We start from the raw sequence: 22,336 nt of genomic DNA on the forward strand, positions 1-22,336 counted from the left end.
CTTTAGGCAAAACATTCAAGTATTAATTTCTGTACAAAAATAAAAGCAACATTGATATTTAAAACCTGCATTTCCTTGTGTAAAAACAAGTTTGGTATTTTAACTACTTCAAATTTTGCCCTATATTTGCATAAGCATTCATCATCTTTGCATAATCTAATGCAAATCAGCTGTGAAGACCACCTTGAGATCATACACAAAACAGAACAGATGAAGATGGACAGGGAAAAAAAAAATCCCTACTTAGATATAAGCAAGCAGGACAGAAACATCTGAAAACATACAGAAAACACTGAGTATTCTCCTCATGGGTAGTTTCTGCCCTTTGCAAGCTCTTCACAGTGCAGTATCCCAGAGACTATAAGGTTGGAAAACACCTCTGGAGGTCATCTAGCCCAGCCTCCTGTTCAGAGCAGGCCAGCTTCAACGTTAGATCAGGTTAGCAAAGGCTCAGTTTTCAAACCCCCCAAGGATGGAGGTACCACAACCTCTCCAAGCAACCTGGCCCACTGGTTAAAACACCTGTGAGGTGTTTTTATTTTAGTGATTATGGCATGATATTCGTATGTAGACAAAAGGCTTGTTCTGATACACAAGCCACTCTGTTCCCAAACAATTAAACCAGATTTCACCACAACCTTTAAGGGCTCTATTCTGTAAAAAGCATTGAACGAAAAGCAAAACTGGTTTTGGCTTGCATAATACACAATATTCCTTCTTTTCCTGTCTGAACTAGAAAATCAGAAGCATAACCAAAAATCATTTTGATGTTACTGGAAAAGAACAGCTGTACACATCAGATGAATTGTGAAGATTGTGTACTTTCCGTGTTCTAGTTTGCAAGATGCCTAACAGCAGAAGTAAATGGTAAGCTGAGTATTACATTGTTCTATCCTTTTAACTTTCCACAGCTTTTCTTAAATCCGTTTATTTCAACAATGAGTCTAGCCATTCATGTCAAGTGTCTTACAGGATCAAACAAACAGCATCCCAGTCCAGGGAACTCAATTTGGCAAGCCTGCTAGAGAATGCTTTCATGAAACCAGTTCTAAGATATATTCCATCCTGCACAATGTGACAATTTATATATCTTAAACAGGAAAGAAGGCATTAAGAGATGAGAATGGGAATATTTATAAATAATAATGTAATATCGATGTAGTTTGGAGTATTCAAGAAGCCAGGGACTGGTAGCACTTTTAGTCACTGTACCATCATATTTTGAATCAAATTAACATTCAGTCTAATACATATGGCACGGATGGCAGAAATAAAAACTTTGAGATATTACATTTCAACTATTAAAAAAAAAAAAACAAACAGAAGAAAGGTAATTCAGTTCAATAGAGGAAAGATGATTTTTAAGTGACACTAAGTTCAATTACTACTGCTTTGAAAGTTAACAGTGTTTTTTTGAATCATGGCATATGGGCTGGCAAAATGGCTTTAAGATTCAGCCTGAGGCAGTGGTAAAAACAAAGTGTTTGTACTTTGACTTACTCTTGCTATCTACAGCTCTCAGTGGGCTACCAAAATCCAGTGCCAAGTCATTTGAAGTGCAAGAAATCGAAAGCCTCTTTTAGAAATCAATAGATATCTTAAGCTTTGAAAGACTTGGTTACAAGACAACAGCTAAGAGACATGCAGTTCAAGCTCACTGTGAGTTGCTGCTTCTGCATTGTGAGTTCCAGTTTGGATTCTTGTCTATGGGTGCAGGAAAGAGAAAAGGTTACTGCATCTATGAAGTTGACCACCAGTTGGGATCCATATTCTACAACACATTTTTAGTAGCCTTTAAAGAATAGGAAAGATCAAAAGACAATCAGAAAATCACAGGATAAAGTGAACTTAATCTTTTCACTGCTGTTCAGGGGAAGTCTGTGAGGTACATAGTCAGTCCCATGTGGAGGAAGTGGGTCGACAATATACTTTTTTGAAACTTCTGGCTCTGTTTACTAAGGAGACGTTCTATCTATCATAGAAGAAAAATATTCAGACCAAATATTCTGGGACATGCCATGATAACTGTAGTATTTAAAACTAAAGGTAATTTCCTTTTATAGAATTGGTTTATACATGCTTTGAAGAGACAACTATCAAAACCAGCTTATATTTGCATTCTGAATACTCTGATTTCATGGAAAGCTACTTTCATGAGGCCAGATTTCCTACACTTCTTATTTTACAGCAAGCTTAAAATTTTCTTTACTTTTGTTGGGCAGCACAGAAGTTATTGGCTCACCTGTTACAAGTAGTAATGTCAAACCATATGCAGCCAAAAGAGAACTTATCCATTATGTTTCTCACCCCTGCTGTGACCAGGAAACTAAATTTTAACTATGCATAACAAATCTTAACAAGGATTGTGATTAACATGATGATGGCATCTGCAAATCATGTTGGCCAAAGCATGCAGTCCTCAAAAAAGATCTCCTAGTGATCTAAAAATTTCCCTTTTCCTCCCACGGTAAGCTTCCAAGAAAAACCTGCTGCGTGATCTCTCAGAAACAAATCTTAAATTAAACCAACTGAAAACACCAAAGCCTCTTCATCTATTACCTACTGCTGCTGTCATCTTTTAAGGCTATTTTCCATTTGTTTTCTGTTTGTCTTTTGGGTTTTGCTTTTTAAAGACCTATGCATGGATGCTATTCTTTTTCACTCTGTTAATCAGAGAGATCCTCAGAGATCTAATAAAATTTCAAAAGCCTAGCAGAATAGCAACTGATAGTCTTTAAATCACAGTCTGTCTGCTCCGCTAACTGACAAGTGTGTGAAGAATACTTTCAACATAAACCAGTTTCTGGTAGAACGCATCTGTGATGACTCTCAGTGAATCCAGACTTGAATTCTAAGCAGAGGGATTACCTGCCTTAAAATTCTTTACCTAATCTTCTGCAATTATTAGAAAAAAATATCTTAAAGTCAAAGGTATCAGAGACTAGTAAATAAAGCAAAACAAAACCCACCAAAGCACTTCAAGAGGCTTATTATTCATAATTACAGGAAAACCGTTTTCTCAAGAATCCCAAAAATGTTAGCTAATCCAATTTTAAAATGCAGCTGATCTTTAACAAAATAATCCTCACAGGAAATTCTGAACACAGAGTAGAGAGGAAGCTGGTAAATGAAACAAAATGCAACTTCAAGCATGGCTCTGAATATTATAAATTCAATGATGAAATTAAGCATTGCAGTACTAGAAACAGCTCTCCCAAAAAACTTCAGCCCTGTATCTCACTTCCACAAGAAACTCTTTCTAGTCTAGCCCAAGTTATGTAAGCTTACATCCAAAGCTCAAATAATTTTTATGAAAATTAACTCACCCACACAAAACATTTCCTGCTCATCTATCTTATCCAGTTGACCACTACATACTGTAAAACATAGGTAGAAAAGAGCAACTTTTCCACACTGCCCTAAATTCTAGAAGCTAACAACCACAAGTTATATGATAATAGTTTATTTTAACATTAAACTGCCTTGAAGAAACTCATTCACACAGATCTCAATCTCTCACTAACATTAAGTGAATTTCTGCACCATTCTAAATGACGTCTTCAGCTTTGTTTAAAATCATTACTTCTAATCAAAGCAAAAGAGAGCATAAGGGCAACACTCTCACCATTATTAATCAGAATGCAAAGAAAGACAACAAACAATGTCCATTTGTTTAATGAAGTTATAAGTTTAAGTTCACTAATTTAATTGTTTATACTATATACTTCACAGTTTGTATTGTCTTTTCTATGACAAACACCCTGAAGTCTGGGGAGAGCAAGGGAGGTAGGGGGGGTTGGCGTGAGGTGCTGCTAAATTCTGTCATAGAAAAAAAACAAACAAAGACACAACAATTGAAACATGTGTAAATGGAATCTGGATGGAAAAGGACACACAGGTAAATAATTTCAGTATAACCAAACCACCAAAACACTTGCACTAGTATTTCTAGGTATACTAAAGTGCATCCCAGTTTCTACATCTGTACTTCAATATTACAGAATTTGACTTCCTCAGGAAAAACAAGGTTTGGAAAAAGTCAGACTCGTCAGACTATTCAGAATCAGAACTTCATATTCACTGCCATCTAAAGCATTGTTTTGCTTTTATAAAAGTATTCACAGAAGAAGCAGGGTAACTGAAGATTTAGATGCACAAAACATGTTTCCCAGCAATGTAACAAAGTAAGGAACTTGTTGCTTCCTCTTATAGAAAGCGTAAGATTTGGGAATATGGAATTAAAGGCCAAGTCTACATAAGAAGCAAATTGCTTCTGGTGTATGACAATAATCATTCTTACAGCTGCAAAGACTCATTAGAAGATTCTTTTACCTGGAACCTGCATACACTTTCCAAGTTTTTGCCTCAGATTGTGACTACTTTCTCAAGGTACCTTTGTTTCTATGTATAACCACCTTAACATTATAGACAGTTCTGTGAAGAATCCTGCTTCACATTGGTTTGGAAGCTCTTGTACTACTGCTTTTAGAAGTTCCCCAAAAAGTGTCAAATAGAAACCAATTAAAAATATGTACAAATGCATTTCCTACAATAAAGTCTCAAAATACATCAAAAATGCTGGAGTATACATCCATGAATCTAGGCACAATCTAATTCCTGGGATTATTTTCCATCACTAAACATTCTTTACAACACACTAGACAGACTCATGGCCTACAGCACAGGCAGACATCCTGTGATAACTGCATTCCAGACTAGCAGTATTTGTTTTCAGCAGATAGAGCTGGAAGTTTTCTAGTAACTTACAACAGTTACAGGAAAAAGACAGGGGGGGAAAAAAAGTCAGTTCCAGAACATGCTAAGCATAATTCTTTTTTCCTCTACACTTGTGCTAACTCTAGAAGCAATTATCTTGAGGCCAAGAGCAGAAAAAAATCCTGTTACTTCAGATCAGTGAGTTCTGTAGGTTAATCATATAGTGTCAAAAATTGGTTCATCCTTGGCTGGGTTTGTTTTGTACTTTAACCTTCCATTTTAAGATACTTACTCGGGAGGAAAAGCATTATTAAGCTTTAAGTATATAAGCTCACTATTTTTTTCTCAGATCAAAGTCATCAAAATAAATGCTCATCCTCAAAAAAGTTACATTTTCCAAACAAAGCAAGAGAATTTCCAGTAAAGTTCAAGATGGCAGGCAAGCATGAAAACATTCTCTGAGTCCCAACCACCTACTTCAATGGAGTAAAAAGTCTACTCAGATGAAATATTCTCCCCTATACTTAATCACAGAATTGTCAGTGTTGGAAGGGACCTCAAGGATCATCGAGTTCCAACCCTCCTGCCATGGCCAGGGACACCTCACACTAGATCAGGTTGCCCAGAGCCACATCCAGCCTAGCCTTAAAAACATCCACGGATGGGGCTTCCACCACCTCCCCCAGCAACCTGTTCCAGTGTCTCACCACCCTCATGGTGAAGAGCTTCTTTCTAACATCTATTCTAAATCTACCCTCCTCATGCTTTAGAATTAAAAAAAAAGACTAACAATAGAATTAAAACATCATTTGTCTCCTAACCATTAACTACCAAGCTCATGAAGTCCAGATTGAGCACAGCCCAGCTCAGGCACAGATTCAAACAAACAGCAAAATAAACCAATGAGAGAAAGTACATCAACCTGCAGTTCCAAACGTGTCTCTGTCAAGGTTTTTCATGCATGACCAATGTGAGACTTTTTCCAAGAGCCAAAAACAGTTTTGTCAAACCCAAAAGCATCCAGAAAGAATGTTACTGTACCATAGCCACACAGAGCAATGGCAGTGCCACCAAAAAAATGACACATATGAATACAAATTCAAGAAACCTACAAATCAAGTTACAAGCATTAGAAGATTCAAGGCGAGTATCCAAACTAGGGGTAACAATTCTGTAAAATACGTGTATTTTCTTTGAATCTACTCTTTAGAACAGGTTTGCCTTAAGAACAGTGTACAAGACCCTTTTCTATTTAAATACCTCATCAGTATCACAGCTGCTGTCAGAACAGCACAAAGGTTGAAAACCTTGCTAGTTCCTGTCCCTTTCCCAGCTGAACCTTTACTCTTACTCTACGCCTCTATGTGCTACCCAGTAAACTCCGTATCAGTTTGGAAATTATACACTCCTCATATAACAGACAGACAGGCAACTGAAGAGACTGCAATATTAAAAAGATAATTGCTAGTTTAAAAAACAAAACACACCACCCCACAAATAAAAAAAAAGAAAAAAAAACAAACAACAAAAACCTCTTGATTTCCAATGTTCTTGTAACAGTTTTCTTGATCAAATCTGCTTACTTATTTTCTTCACACACTAACACTCTTCCCTTCCCCCAGATTTGGAAGACTCTTTGCTTACATTTCCTTCATTTTATCTGAATCTCATTTGATCTGCAACTGAAGGAGAAAGGAACTACAGTTTCTCAATGTTCTGTTAGGGTTCTCTTTACTCTTGCCAATAAGGAGACTTTGCTATAGTCTGCTCAGTTTCTTTCTTTGCCCTAAAGAAAAAGTCTAAGTAACATTACCTTTATTCAAGAACCCTGTAACAGGTGGCTTGACATCCACAGTTAGTCTAACAAAGTTGAGGAATTATCAGACTAAGTTTCAATGATAGATTCTTAACCAATAAAGAACATTATAGGTAACATACCAACATAAGATTTTAAAACCACTTTCCTCTCCTCCACTGCTGTTCACAAAGGACTCTCAACAAACCATACAAAGGGATGCACAAAGTAAGCATCTCAGCTAATTTTTTTGGCTTCACATGCACACAAACTTCTCCATCCAGACACATTACATATCATTACAGACTACACAAAATCTTCAGAGCAGAGCCATTTTCTTTTTTAACAGTCTGTTAAATTCCATTCAAAAACTTTCCCAGACTTGGGCTGTTGTATCTTAACTGTTCAATAGACTGCTCCTTTGAAAACAAAACAAAACAAAACAAAACAAAAAAAAAAAAAAAAAACCACCCTATGACAAATGCAAACATCATTAGAAGAAAGCATCCTGGTTTGGGGAAGCTTGTTTGATCCTGAAATTTTTACAAGCATAGAGAAAAGGAAGAAAAGACTAAGAAAGCATAATTAATACAATCTTCATCAGTCTCTGGCTATATGTGTTGGCAAATGTCAACAGTAAAGTTCAGATGCAACAAATGCTACAACAGTGGCCAGGCCACCAGGCTCTCTCGTATTTACACTTCTAAGGACAACATTTTATGACCTCATTGCAGCAACCCCACCATTTACTATATATACAGTTAAATCACATTTTGGCAAGAATTTTTGTTTCTCAACTCTTGTCAATGAAGCAATGCATCCACCTACCACAGAGTCCAACAGTGCCGGTGAACTCTGACAAATCTGAGCAGCTATTCCATAGCACCAGAGCAGCGATGTCCCCAGATGACACTAAGCAGATCAGCACCAAGGGCCCACCTCAGAAGCATGTTCCCAGCTGTCATCCTGCACAGAATGCTGTGAAGATGGATCAGCCGCAACAGTTACACAAAGCTGGTTACCAAAGTTGTTACAGATTTGTATACCTGCCACTAAACGTGCTGGGCCCTTATTCCCATTATCCCATTATCATCCCATTTTATCGTGATCTGTTACATCAGATCACGATAAAAGTTATCTAAACAGGAGAAATAGGGGTGTTATGGCTTTCTAACTTGTGGGTCTTTGTCATGCTCTCTGATTCACCTTTGGTCCTCAGCAATTAGAAAGGAAAGGCTACTGCTACTAGCAAAGTAGTAGTCATGCTACTTTAGACCATAGTCATATTAAGTATCAAGATAACAAGCAGTTACAAACTAGCAAAAGAAACAAACTGGCCAAGGAAATCCCACTTTGGCTCGTTCTACAAACACAGTAGCTGGAAAAATAGCCTAAAATTTATGTACAGCTACAGGAATAAACTTACTCATATGAAGAGGAGATCTGCAACTGTACAACCCTTTCCACATCAAAATAGCACATACATTGAAAAAAACAGCCAGTAATTCTTACAGATAACACAAATTAAGTACAAGTGTCTGTACTAACTATTTACATAGTAATCCAGCAAGAAATTAAAGTTCTAAAGCTTTTATAAGCTCTCATGCTGAGTTAAGATCACCCTGGTGACTGTCCATTCATATTCTTAGCTACAAAGCTGGATTTGGTATAGGAGGTTTGCACTTCCAGCCTCTCTTTCCTCTCCCAACACACTATCCAACCCCTTTATTTACAGAGAAAATTCAGACACCTCCAAGGTTTGATTCTTTCTAAACAAGTGCACTCAACAGCTAAACAGTATTAGTATGGCAGTGTTGTTCTAAAATTCAAAGACATGGATCAGGCATAGAAAGGACTTGGGGTTTTGCTCTTAAGTTGAACATGAAAAGAGGAACATTCCCAGAACACTATTATTGAAAGCAATTCCTTGTTATATTGGATAGCCATTGCAAAAAGCTTACTCCACAAAATATCATTATATATACGAAATACAAGTAACTATTTGTCAGCTTTAATATCCTAAGTAATTCAAGTAACTGATTACCTTGAATTTCAATGAGGTACAAGCAGGAAAAAAAGACAATCAAAACTTTTGCTTCTCAGCAGAACAGTTACTGTTGCACACCACAACATGCAGAAATTACTTCTATTATCCTTCATTTTTTAGACAACAAAAAGTACCTTACCTTATTCTCCACTGTCTGAGCACAGAGAATTAAAAACAAAGTATTAGGCTGAAGCTTCAAGTGTTTCATATCAAGAGATAAAACAAACCACTGCATCAATAAACTTAATGGCTGCCCAGCATGCCATGCACACACTAGGGACACTTAATGAAAACTTATCCACATCCTTTTTTTGCAAGCAGTCAAGATCCCCAAATGGGAAACCTGAAGGCAGCTGTTTATTACCTCCTGGTTCCAAAATGCAGATCTCAGCAACGCAACACTGCAAGAGGAGCCACCAGAGCTTGATGTTCCCTCCTAGTAATTCCCTGTTTGCCAATTACTGCTATGCAAAATGAAACAGGGGAGGACTGGAACAGCCCAGGAAAGAAATACACAAAAGTTTGTTCAAATCACCTCATGTTTTATTAGTTGTGGGCTGAAAGAAATAAACTGCAGAGTTTGGTGGGATCTCTCAGGATTCTTTCTGCTGTTCCTCCTGTCATGCTCTTGGCTTTCTTTTCCTTCATTACTCATAGGATAATTTGGGGACTTTACTTTGTGGCAAAATAGAAGGAAGTGGTAGGGGGACAAAAAAAATAAACAAACAACAAACCATAAACAATGTTTTCAATTTGTTCCTTATATTTTCCTTATATTTAGTGACTTCACTGTGTAGATTGAAATATTAGTGATTATGAAAATAAAACATAGGTTTAAAGATTAAAAATACTGAAAGGAAAAAGAGAGTCATCCTAAGGCTTGGAGTGGTTTGGGGTTTTCTGGGTTGGGGGAGTGGAGTTTTATGCTTTTGCTGCTTAAAGCAGGGAGCTTAGTCAATTAACTATTTTAACACTTGGATGCTTTCCCTATACAATTAGAACTGCCACGATTACACAGCAGCAGCATTTTAAGATAAAAGCCCAGAAGGGGCATTTTTGATTATTTCCCAAGTGTTCCGAAACAGCAGCTAAAGAACACAGCAGAATATTAAAGAAGCTTTCAGAGAAGGGTTGAGGTTGGATGGGACATCTGGAGATCATGTAATCCAGCCCTCCTGTTTAATCAGGGTCAGCTAGAGCCAGATGCTCAGGACATCCAATCGGGTTTTGAGTGTCTGTGCAGACAGTAACTCTACTACCACTTTGAGCAACCTGTTGCAGTGTTTAAACACCCCACCACTCATCATGGCTTTTTGTGCTCAGGTGGAATTGTATGGGATTTTTTAATTTATGCCCATTGCCTCTTTGGACACTAGAAGTCTAAGTTGCACTTGGGCTAGCTTCACCCCCACCTCAGTTCTTCATTCTCCACAGCTGCATGTCAGCGCAAAGGGAAAATCGAGTGCTCAGCCTCAATCAGCCAGTTGTTGACTCATTTGTAACAATAGGCTCATCACTGCTTTCCACCCTTCCTTCCCTTTGCATTCTGCAGAGCAAGGCTGGAGGCCAGATCTTTTAGCCCATAGCATCCCAGCTGCCTACCATCAGCAATCTATTACCCCTCGAGATCCATATCCTCTTTGTGGGAGGATCCTAGCCAGCATTTTCTCACTTGCCCTCACTGGCATGTTAGGCAGGGCTAAACACATGCTGACAAGGACATGGAAAGCTCAGAAATCTACAGATAATCTTCAGCATCTCTCTACCTTCTGCTGCAGCCCCTCGGGAGAAGCAGCAGGAGCTAGTATTCAGAATACGTTGTATGGGGATAAACAGAAAGGAAACAGGAGAGTTTGGAGGTAGATGCATCCTCTTGGGGTTTGGTTCACAGCAACGAAAAGACTGGTTGTTATTAGTGGTATGGTTCAACAAGTTTTACACTGACCTTTTAAAAAAATGTAATGGGCAACATGTACAAACTCACAGATACAAAGAGCATACCTACTACCCACTCCCTCAGCCATAGATGGGAGAAAGATTAATTTCTCACAGATGTCCGTAAGTGCTTCACAGGGCACCTGAGTTTCCACGCTCTGAAAGAATAAGTTTACCTTTTTTTTCCCCACCCTATCATGGCCTAGTTCAAATTGAAACTCTAATAGACTACATATATTCAGTTTAGGCTCCCAAAGTTTTAGGAAGTTTTATTTTAAGCCCTTCTCTACTAAAAATAATTTATCACTAAAGGTCATCTTCAGTTTCAAATCTCTTCCTTGGTTTGTAGGTCAAACATCATGTACCACTTTTAAAAATGGTAATGAATTTGGAAAGGAGCAAGGCCTGTTGGCTTTTTTTCTGATCTTACCTGAACACCTACCAAGTTCCCATTTCTTCCCATACTTGTACACATATTACCTTGCATAACAGGACTGCAGCCTTAAACTGTGAACTGCCCAAAGTGAAAAAAATAACTAGAAATAAGAAACACAAATATAATTATATCTGGGTCAAGTTTGGGGGCAAGAAAGACCAAAACCATCCCTTTCTCCTGGTAACAGAACATAAATAATGATCTTCACACAATTTCTGATTTCTGCAGTTAAGTCCAAAACTATCACCATAATGGCGCTTTTTAACCTGTTTTACTTCAGGACACTAAGAATGATGTAAAGACAGTCATGTGCAGTCTAGCTGCTTTCTTGCTGGGGTTCACAGACTATCGAGTATGTACATAGCACTTCTTAGGTGAAAAAAACACTAACTTAGAAGATGGGGCCAAAGAAGAAGGGGGGAAAAAAAAAAAATCTTCCTGAAAGATAGCAAGTCTGCTTCATACAGTGTTCAAGGTCCCATGTACTGTTGATGGGAGGGCAAGACAAAAGACATAAAAGACTAAAATCGTATCCAATCATTCCAGCAGACAATTTCCTCCTCCTACACCCTTCATACGCTATTTCTAGATCACAAGCTAGAAAGGGCTTGTTATACTGCTACACAGAGCTACAAAGAAAATTTATTGTGACAAGAACATGAACTTCTGTGTATAAACAGCATCATTTATTCACATATTTGCTTAAATGAAGTTCTTAGTCATAGTGCTTAACATATTGTCTAGAGTTACTGTAGCAAAAAGCTTATTCTTACCCCTTTTCCACACTAAATTTTGAAAGAGCCTCTATTTATAAAGCTGCAGCTGCTCTGAGGAACAAGTCAGAGTAGTTCCACAGCATTACCTGCTGCTGCTCTCCAAAGATTAAGGGTATTTTCTTTTGCAGCTTTGTGTAAAGTACTTTCCCAAATTCAGCTGTGGCTGACTGAGGAAGCTGGCTACCGCCTATGAGTGCTAATCATGTTCTTAAGTTATTTGAAATAACAAATAATCTCCATTTCATTAAACAACTGAGGGAAAGATCATTTGCTTACCTTCCTTGCCAATACAACAGAACTGTAAAAACTTATAAACCAACAAGCCTGCATATACTATCAGGCAGCTTAATTCCATCAGACAGAGTTCAGAAGAACTTGCTAACCAGTCCATTCTAATTGTGTGGAAGACAGAACAAGAAAGAGCAAGGCTATAAGCAGGTTTTACTTGCAGAAATAAGAATGAAACTTATTTGATTTTTAGATATCATCCTCATTCATAGCTAACGCAAGTCCAGGCACTGAAAACAATTTGTAAAATTAATACCATCAACTTAAAGATGTGAAAACACAAAAGAGAACAAGGTACTTTACAGTTTCATGCAATGATGCAAATATTACTTATACCAAAAAACAACCCCAAAACCAGCCCGCCACCACCCCAAAAACCACCAACAAAAAGCCCCAGCTCACAAAACTGTCATGAGGTTTCCAAATGTATATAACACAAAAACATATACAGCAGAAGAACTGTTGCTACCTACCTGTTTACATGAAAAAAACTGACAACACAAACCACAGTGACGCACAAGACTGAAGTCTGTGCCTCCAATGGATTAATATATTGTCTCCCACTGCTGAGAGCTGGTCTTGATTCAGTTAAAGCCTAAGCACTCAGACTTTCCTGCTGGGAAACAAACAAGCAAAGTAGGTTTCAAGCATCTCCTATTAATACACAAGAAACAAATCACTTAAGCCTGAAGGCAGAAGTTAAGGTTGCATGAAACCTTAAAACTATATCAAATCAAAAAAAGTGCACAGAGATTGATTAATTCACCACAAAATTCACTGCAATAGTCTATGTACTTCATGAAGGAAGTCACCACTGCGACCACTTAGTGAGTCAAGCTGATCTGCAAGCATGCTTTACACAATGGGAAAAATTTTATTGGCCAGAGGTTCACAGCGTTCTTTAATTTCCAGAAACTGCAGATGTAAAGATACTTCTGTTAACCTAAACCAAAACCAAGAAAAGAAACTACCCACAATGCTTGCTCCATTTCACAACATAGTAATTTTACTAGCTATTGTACTTCAAACTATTCAGCATGGGAAAGGCTTACACTCTGGTATCAAAGGAAAGAAATACGAACACTGAAAAAAGAGGTAGTTTTAATACTACCATCAAATGGTATTAAAACATTGGCTAGCACATCACCATCGCTTCTGAACTGTGATACTGAGAACTGTAGTAAAGCTACCAATTTTTTTCTTGTAGAAAATCAGTGCAAGCAAAACAGTCGGAATGAATTTACAAGAAAACATCATACCATCTTATTCCTTCCATTTTCACTTCACTGTGAAGCAAAAGCTTAACAAGAGAGCCAAGAATCCTCACAGAGTTGCTAATGAACTGAAAGGTGGTCTTTCTCTATTTTAGCAATGAAAATATGTTGCACCAACTACAGTTTAAAATCCAGTTCACACAGAGTAAAGCAGCTTTAATGAGGAAATCTTCCCTCTGTTTTCTGAGAGTTGATAACAGCTTTTAATATATTAAAAAAAAATATATATATAAATCAAAGGGTAAATCCAAAACATTTCACAGTTCAATATTACTCCCCTTATTCTGCTAAAAAGATATCAATTTAAAAATACAGACTGTTCAGATTATATTTTAGTTGCTGCTTTTAAAATGTGATACTTTTTAATGATACTTACGAATAAGTATTTTTTAATTACAAAACTTTTTTTGGAAATTGAAGGAGCACTTTGAATTGATGTTGTGGATCACAATGCACAGGTATTAGGATTTAAGCTCTGAAACTTGAAGTTACAAAAATTGATCATAAGAGAGACTGTGCTATGTAAAGTCTCGAAAGGACAAAGATCACATTTGGTTTGGTGTTAAAGAAACACAACTGTTACTATGCCAGTGGAGTACAACTTTCCTAACAGGCCACAAAGGTGGGGGTGGGGTGATGTAGTTTAGAAGCTTAAATTCATCACCTTTTTTCAATCCCTAGCATTAGGGCTCCATAATGCAACACATACTACTGTTTCTGTGGTTTTAATTTTATGTTACTTTCAATGATGCAAAATCTTCATAAAGCTTTCTGTCCTACTGAAGCATTCTTTCTGCCCCACAGTACAGTACAACATCCTGTCTTGCTTTTCTTCCCATGGACAATTTACCCATATTTGTCAGCAAAAAGCCACATTTGTGATTGTAAGAATTTTATTTTAGTTGAATGTAACCGAAGAATGAATAAAAAGGCCCTCTGACCCCAGTAACTAATATGCTTCTTTGTAAATGGCAGCTTTGTTAGGTTCCTTTGCAGAAGAGAACCAACTTATTCTTTATTAATTTTTTCAAATAATCATAAAAAAGGCAAGCAAACCAGAAAATAAAAATCATATTTCTTTTCATTATCGCATGATGCACTCATTCATTGGAAGGCCTAAATTCTACTCCTGGATTGTACAGCTGCATTGTCCAAGTGAAAAACATCTCCATGTTGGAATGACGCAAGCAAACTCTCAGAGCCATACTGAGGACCCAAAATTATCTACCAGTTTACACAGAAACCCAAAAATACACCTCTTTTTAAATTCCCCAGGACAGTTAAAGGCTTCTCATCTGTAACTAGACTGTTCTTGTCAGTCTTCACAGCACTACACTTACATGGACCTCATCATACTTACCCACATGCTGAATCTCCTCCATGAATTGGCAGACTGCACTCTCCATATGCCGTATCAAAAATGCAGACAGAACACTACTGGCTTTGTGGTCTGCCTTAGGTTTTCCACCTCAGGCAATTGCAACACTTCAAATCACAAGAGTAAGCACAGCTTTTCCTAGAGTTAGACATATGGAAGTCACACTGGAGCAAGATTAATCTGCAATTCTGCAAGATGGCCCTACAGAGATCAGGACCCCTGGAGCTACTATCATAAACTAAGGTCACACCATGAAAACAATTTCCTCAGTTCCGATAGGAATGTAATGCTATAGGAGCTTCAGTAGTTCCTGTCCAGCACTGCATTTCCATGTGAATCCCACTATAGTAATCCAATATACACTCCAACTTTCAAGAGGGAAAAAAAAAAAAAAAAAAGAACCAAAAAAAAACAACCAACCACAACACCACCACCAAAACACACCACAACAACAAAGCAAAACCCACAACCTAGACTAGAGGCAAAGGATTAATTGAAAGCAGCAAACAGCTGTGTTCTAGTCTATCATCCCCCCCCTGAATGGCAACAATGAGATGATAGGCAGACAGAACACTACACATCTGGAAGACTCCTTTCTTCCTGCTATGGAGAGTTGTGTCCTACAGTGCTCTGAGTGCTCTGCTCTGATTAGGGGACGAAGTCCCCTATATCACTGTTCATCACCACTTAAGAGTTACCTACTGGCATACTGACTTCCCAGACTTTACACTTCTAGTTCAACTATCCACAAGTCAGAGTATGAACTGGAAAGAACCCTGAAGCCTTCTGTATTTGGACAACCATGAGAAACAAATTATATTTGGGCAAATTGCAGGCAATGGTATTACTGATTTCAAACCTGTAACATTCCAAGACCTAGTTCCCTTATGCATTTCTACCTCATTTGGTATTGGTAGTAGGTCAGTTTTATCAGTTAACGAGATACTGAAAAGTTACCAGCCCGATATCAACTCTCATCCTGCCTGCTCTTCCAGAGTTACTTAATTCAGACTAACTAATTCTGACAGAGTCATAGAGGGCTGAAATACTGTCAGAAAGAGGACTCACCATTTTTTAGTATCTGCAGAGAGACTGACCCAGTCACCACTTACTCTCATCCCAGTTATTGAAAACAAATTATATCCTGCATTCACTTAGAAGAATGGAAGCTGAACTCTTCTGGACTAATTTACAGCCATTATACACTAGCCTCTTTATTCTTACAGTGAACATCTGGATATGTAGGGTAGATTCATCAGAGGCTGTAAGGAAGCAGCATCTCAGAAGTCAGTTGTATGAAAGAAAACATTAAAGATTTCTTTAAAATATTTCTGTTCACAGGAAAATGAGACCAGAAGAACAAAAAGACAACAGCAGTTTAAGGAGAGTATTAAACAGGCTCAAGGAACAAGTCCATATAGAAACATGTATCATTACTCATTTCTGTTTTACTTACTGTATGGAATAGCTGGCAACAGGCTCTGACACTTGCACCTGGAGACTAACTACAGCCATTAAGATACTGTTACATCTGACTTTGGCCTTCCCACCTCTTCCTTGGAATTTACTGCATTTGTGGTTCAGTTCACAACATCATACAACACAAAGCTCATCTTCACTGGTAGTTTAAACACCAACACAGGTACAAAGAGAATTCCACCACACTGTGGCCCTGAGTCTACTCCAAGACTTCAAGATGAGCTAAGTACTTGGCCTGTAGCCTCTTATACCATCTTAAATGAAATGCCTGAACCTGATATTAAGACTAGATGCATGTACCAGTCTTGCTGCTGTTACCAACACTGAAATGGAGACAGCATTTGAAATCACGAGGAAGGGAAATTGAAGCTACGTTCTCGGTTCCCAGAAAAAATGTGGGCCATATGAAAATTCAAGAGTAGTGAGCTACCCAATGCCACTGACTCCAGCAAGGCCTGTTCATTTTGAACCAGAGCTCTGTTCTCCAGAATACATCTTTAAGTGTACTAAATTAATTCTCCATTGTTCAGTTTTTGAAGTCACCGTGGGAACTATCTCAGGAGCAACAAATAGATGTTTAGGCAATGTTACCCTACATGATGACAGTTACCTGCATTGTCCTCCTCACTGTTCCAATCCATTGCATGCTACCCTTGCTGCCATTTCCTTTAAAACAGACTGTTTCTCCTCAGTCCCCTAGACCCTAACTCAGGACACAGAAAGAATTGTGATAAAGTACATAGAATACATAGAATAAACCAGGTTGGAAGAGACCTTCAAGATCATCGCGTCCAACCCATCAACCAATCCAACACCACCCAAACAACTAACCCACGGCACCAAAACCACCATTTATTCTAATTTTTCTGGAACATAAATCTCATTTCTCAGTTTCACAGCACTTGTATCACAGAAAACAAACCACAAGATCAAATACAAAAACTTTGATTGGGGTTAATGCAATCAATCACCACAAACAACTGTTAACCACTTTCACATCTAATTGGATTGTATATTTTATCATTTAATTCTTCTAAAGAAGATAGAAGAAAGAATTAACTACTCCCGTTCTCTTGGCATCAACTTTTGCCACTTTACATCCACACTGGCTACAGGAAATATTCCCTTACTGCTCAAGACCTTATGAAAAACATTTTCTCATTATCCTTTTATCTCCTATATTAGTTAGATATTGGCTTATGGCTCAAACACTCCAATCATCTCCCTGCACACTTGAGCCATTCTTTCTTACTCACCTTTAACACCATTGCCAAAATTCATCAATTTCTTCTCCAATTTCAGATTCTTAACAATGTACTTATTTAGCTGAAATGGTCTGTTCCTATGTGTCAGTGTAAAAGAAATTAAGAATTACTAATGCTTTTTCTTCCATAAAAAGAAGGTAACTACTGAATTCCTCTTAGACTCTAACATGCTCCCTATGGCATCCTACCTACAAATTTTCTGAATACTTGGTGGCTTTCTTTTGCTGTTCTTTGTCCTTCACTTTCTAGAAATACTGCATTTTATGAGTTCAACATAGTCTTTTACAAGCTGCCTCCCATCTTTTTAATCAGCTCCTTCCTACTTTCTTTGTCAATATTAAATCAAGACAAGTATACCTATTTACTATCAAGAGATCTTCTATACATCAGCAACTTCTTGCACGTTTGTGCATATCCCACACATCTTTCTCAAAAGTTACTTAAGCAGATAAAATCTTCTGTTTACACCAAAGGTCATGTTTGGTTGTTAGGTCATTCAGGTTGTTGGTTGTTTGTTTTTTTAAGAACAGTAGTAAGTTTTACCACCTTATCCATTTCTGGTGGGTTTATTACAACATTGCTCTTGCCACTCCCTAGAAGTCCTTCTTCACCTAAACTTACAAATACTTAATACACTACAACATATTGTCACTTCTTCTCTGAATGTCCTTACTATGCCCTCTCTGATCCACATTCCTGTGGATGTGCTGTTGATGCCATTTGGACCATAGGAACAAGATATTCCTTGATCTGGAATCTAAGCACAACAAAATACAATGACATATCTTGTTAATTGCCAGGCCTTAGCCTGTAAATACAAAGGTAGTATCCTAAACAGTTGAAAGTCAAGGTAAGAGGGAAGAAGGAAAGTTAGGCTTTGCTAGATTCCAGAACACTATCACCATCCTATGGTAATGCTAAAATCAAGGTTTTCTATTCAAAGTGACCAAGCACCACTTACTTTCTGTACAATTAATTTTTGTCTGTGGTTTCAGTCACACATAGCAAGCTAATCACGTAACTGAGGAACAGCAAGATCATATCTGAAGTCATATGGCTGGATGACACCATAACCACTATCTTTTAATATATTATTATCAGCAAGCTGTAAGTTATTATTAGCAAACTGATGAAACACTCATGGTCCAAGGTCTCTCATACAACAGTGTGTCCATTGCTGCAGTTATCACCTAACACAAATAGGAAAAACTGTCAGTTATTCAAAATGTATAAATAAGTCTAAAACATACCATCCTTCTGTTACTTCAACTTGCTAGATTTTGGGGAAATAATAGCACCTGGCAATCACACATTTTAAACATGACCATGTTATAAAGTCAAAGATTTTTGCAAACTTCTCAATTTCTTTATTTTTACAAACAAAAAAATTGCATGAAGTCCCCTGGCTGCTGCACGCCATGTTAACAGACGTTAAATTCCAGCTAGGTCTGCTAAGCTAGGCTTCCCACTGCTGGCTCTGAAATTATTTTAACTTTCCAACTCCAAGAACCAACCAAAGCCAAAACAAACTCAAACCGTTCCATATCTTAAGAAAGATTTTGTCTCTTATGTTTCTTGCTCCATGCTATTTAATGTTACCGAACTTTTTTGCTAGCTAGTCACAATTACCTTGATTCTTTAAATCATGGCATGAAAACAGTTGTAGGTAGAAGCCTGCTTTCATTAGGTATATAAATATTTCAGTCCCAGCAGCACCATCTAATGGAGAGCTGAGCAATTTCCCCACCCCCCAATCTTTAACATGACAAATATTTTATTTTGGAGGTGTTAACAACTGATACTTTAACACATGGACTATTTAACACTCTATAATAAACTGACTAGCTACAAGAGAAGCCAAACAATTTCTCCACAGACAATCACACAGTCCTTTTCTCCTCAAAGACAATACATTTGTATGTGAGTGTAGTAAGTACAACAAGGATTTGTTTATCCAGCAGGTAAGATTTTAGTTAGAAATACCTTAAGACAAAAAAAAAGGCAAGCAAAAGAGTAACTGTGAAGCAGCAATGCCATCTTAAAAATGCAGCTGCCTTAAGCATGTTGAAATTTTTCCCTCTAAAAAACAAAGAGATAGCAGTATGCCTAAATTCTAAAGAGTATGGACAAACATGGACCTTCACCATAGCAACAGAAATCACTACCTACACCTGCTTAAGATGAAGGTAAGCATTCTAAGGCATCTTCAAGTTGCACTGCTGCTACAAACATACTATGGAAGATGGTTATCAAGCTATTGTGAACATCAGTAAAGCAGGCAGTATGACCATTGTCAGTTTCCACTATTTCTCATTAACATTTTCTTAAGCAAAGACGACAGAACTTCTATTAAAAAATAGTACTTCTTATAGATCTATTTTGTATCTCACTGCTTTCTTTCCTTCTTGTTCTTTATACGAATTACAACAAGGATTCAACTACTTTGAACTTTTCTGATTAACTCAGTATATGGGCACACTTGTTCTGGAATAATTGCCTTTATATATATATATCTCCCAAAGGATTACCAAAGTCTGTCTACCCTATATCATCTCAGAACAGTCAACTAGCACATTAAGAATTCATATTTTTAAAAACAAACTACAACCACCACCAAAAAGAAAACCAAAAAAACCCACAAAAAACCCTAAACAAACCAACAACAAAACCCAAACACCAAGAGTCTCAGTAAATAATTCTGCAAAAATACAACATCATACTTCAGCTATATATGCCAGTAGTTTTACTTACACAAACACAACAATCCAAGTGTCACTGGAGGTGTTTAGGAGGAGGCTTGATAGTGTGCTTGGTTGCATGGTTTAGTTGATTAGGTGGGTTGGATAATAGGTTGGATGCAATGATCTTGAAGGTCTCTTCCAATCTGGTTTATTCTATTCTATTCTTCATTTGGGAGCTCTCCAGCCACTCTGACCCCAGCCTGTAGCTCTGCATGGGGTTACCGTGGCCAAAGTGCAGCACCCGGCATTTGGACTTGTTAAATGCCATTCCATTGGATTCTGCCCATCTGTCCAGTCGGTTGAGGTCCCTCTGCAGAGCCTTTCTACGCTCTAACTGACCAACATCTGCTCCTAACTTGGTGTCATCTGCAAACTTGCTGATGACTGACTCAACCCCCTCATCCAGATCATCAATGAAGATGTTGAAGAGGACAGGGGCAGAGTCCAACGGGATGGCATTCAACAAGTCCAAGTGCCAGGTGCTGCACTTTGGCCACGGTAACCCCATGCAGAGCTACAGGCTGGGGTCAGAGTGGCTGGAGAACTCCCAAACAGAGGGGGACCTGGGGGTACTGATTGACAGCCACCTAAACATGAGCCAGCAGTGTGGCCAGGTGGCCAAGAGGGCCAATGGCATCCTGGCTGCATTAGGAATAGTGTGGCCAACAGGAGCAGGGAAGTCATTGTGCCCCTGTACTCTGCATTGGTTAGGCCACACCTTGAGTACTGTGTCCAGTTCTGGGCCCCTCAGTTTAAGAAGGACATCGAGACACTTGAATGTGTCCAGAGAAGGGCAACAAGGCTGGTGAGAGGCCTTGACCACAAGCCCTATGAGGAGAGGCTGAGGGAGTTGGGATTGTTTAGCCTGGAGAAGAGGAGGCTCAGGGGTGACCTCATTGCCCTCTACAACTACCTGGAAGGTGGTTGTAGCCAGGAAGGGGTTGGTCTCTTCTCCCAGGCAACCAGCACCAGAACAAGGGAACATAGTCTCAAGCTGTGCCAGGGGAGGTTCAGACTTGAGGCGAGGAGAAAGTTCTTCACGGAGAGAGTCGTTCGTCATTGGAATGGGCTGCCCAGGGAGGTGGTGGAGTCACCATCCCTGGAGGTGTTCAAGGGGGGATTGGACGTGGCACTTGGTGCCATGGTCTAGTCATGAGGTCTGTGGTGACAGGTTGGACTCGATGATCCTTGAGGTCTCTTCCAACCTTAGTTATACTGTGAGTTGAGATCATCTCCTCAGCAAAAATATAGACCCACTGCATTCTCTCTATTTGCTTTGGTCTTTTAATAAACAAAGAAAAAAAAAAGGTGCGCCAAAATAACCACAAACAACACACAACCAACCAACACTGTAAATCCCCCAAAACTCCCTCAAAATCTTAGTGGCCAAAATACAGCAATTTGCATGTCTAAGTAATCCTTTTCAGAATGAAAGTGAAGTTTTTGGGAATTTGTAAAAAGGAAAGAGGAACACAGGAAAATCATGGCCCCAGGTACCGAGAAATAGCTGATCAAGTACAACACACCAACAGCAATAAACTTGTTTTATCTACCTAAAGATTGACAAGATCATTCTTGTGCACATGCTCCAAAATAAGTGTAAAAATACCTTGCTATGATACACAATACAAAATACACTGCCAAACAGTATGAGCAACACAACAGCACTACCTACATGCTGAACCACAACATAGGAGCCCTTGCTATTTCTGTTGCATACTGACAGCATGGGCAAGTACTAAAACATACTCACTGATCTGAAACGCAGCCTGCTCAGGTTCTGTAAGTAAAAACATGATCCCACTCCTCATAGAGAACAGAGAGAGAAGATACTGCTCACTTTAAATAATACTACAGACACTTCAAATGACATTACCTCAAACACACTTTTCCCACCCACCTCCCTCCCATCAGAATACTGAGTTTCTGAAAGCAATGGAAATATTATGGCAAAGAGTTCCAAAACAGCTAGAAATGTGCATATGGAATTCATCAGCTTTCAGTTGTTTAGGTATCCAACGTCCTTCTATTCAAACTGTCAGCCCAACTGCAGCATTCTAAGAATATGTCATACACAACCACAAGCACTTTACCTTTGGCACCTACTGAATGTAGAATTGGTATCCTAATCAGGTTAAACCACAGGAGTCATAACAATAAAAGCATTTCCAGGCAAAAGCAAAATACTCCTCTCTCACGGATGTTG

The 22,336-nt window shown here is 38.4% G+C and overlaps 1 protein-coding gene across 9 annotated transcripts in view; it reads right to left on the reverse strand.

Annotated features, from left to right (window-relative positions):
• Positions 1–22,336, reverse strand: part of TRAF3 (TNF receptor associated factor 3) — a 72,109-nt gene that overhangs the window by 42,952 nt on the left and 6,821 nt on the right. For 6 of the 9 annotated variants that reach the window (XM_054161824.1, XM_054161825.1, XM_054161823.1 and 3 more), the window contains exons 4-6: positions 12,467–12,609; positions 8,698–8,712; positions 7,340–7,489 (exon numbers count right to left, since the gene is read on the reverse strand). The exons of 2 other annotated variants lie outside the window; for them this stretch is intronic. The gene's annotated coding sequence lies outside the window, so the exon portion shown is untranslated. The remainder of the gene's footprint in view (positions 1–7,339; positions 7,490–8,697; positions 8,713–12,466; positions 12,610–22,336) is intronic. One more of the 9 variants, XM_054161819.1, reaches the window with a different exon arrangement.

The sequence above is a fragment of the Dryobates pubescens genome, chromosome 5 (assembly GCF_014839835.1).
Source record: "Dryobates pubescens isolate bDryPub1 chromosome 5, bDryPub1.pri, whole genome shotgun sequence".
NCBI classification, from domain to species: domain Eukaryota; kingdom Metazoa; phylum Chordata; class Aves; order Piciformes; family Picidae; genus Dryobates; species Dryobates pubescens.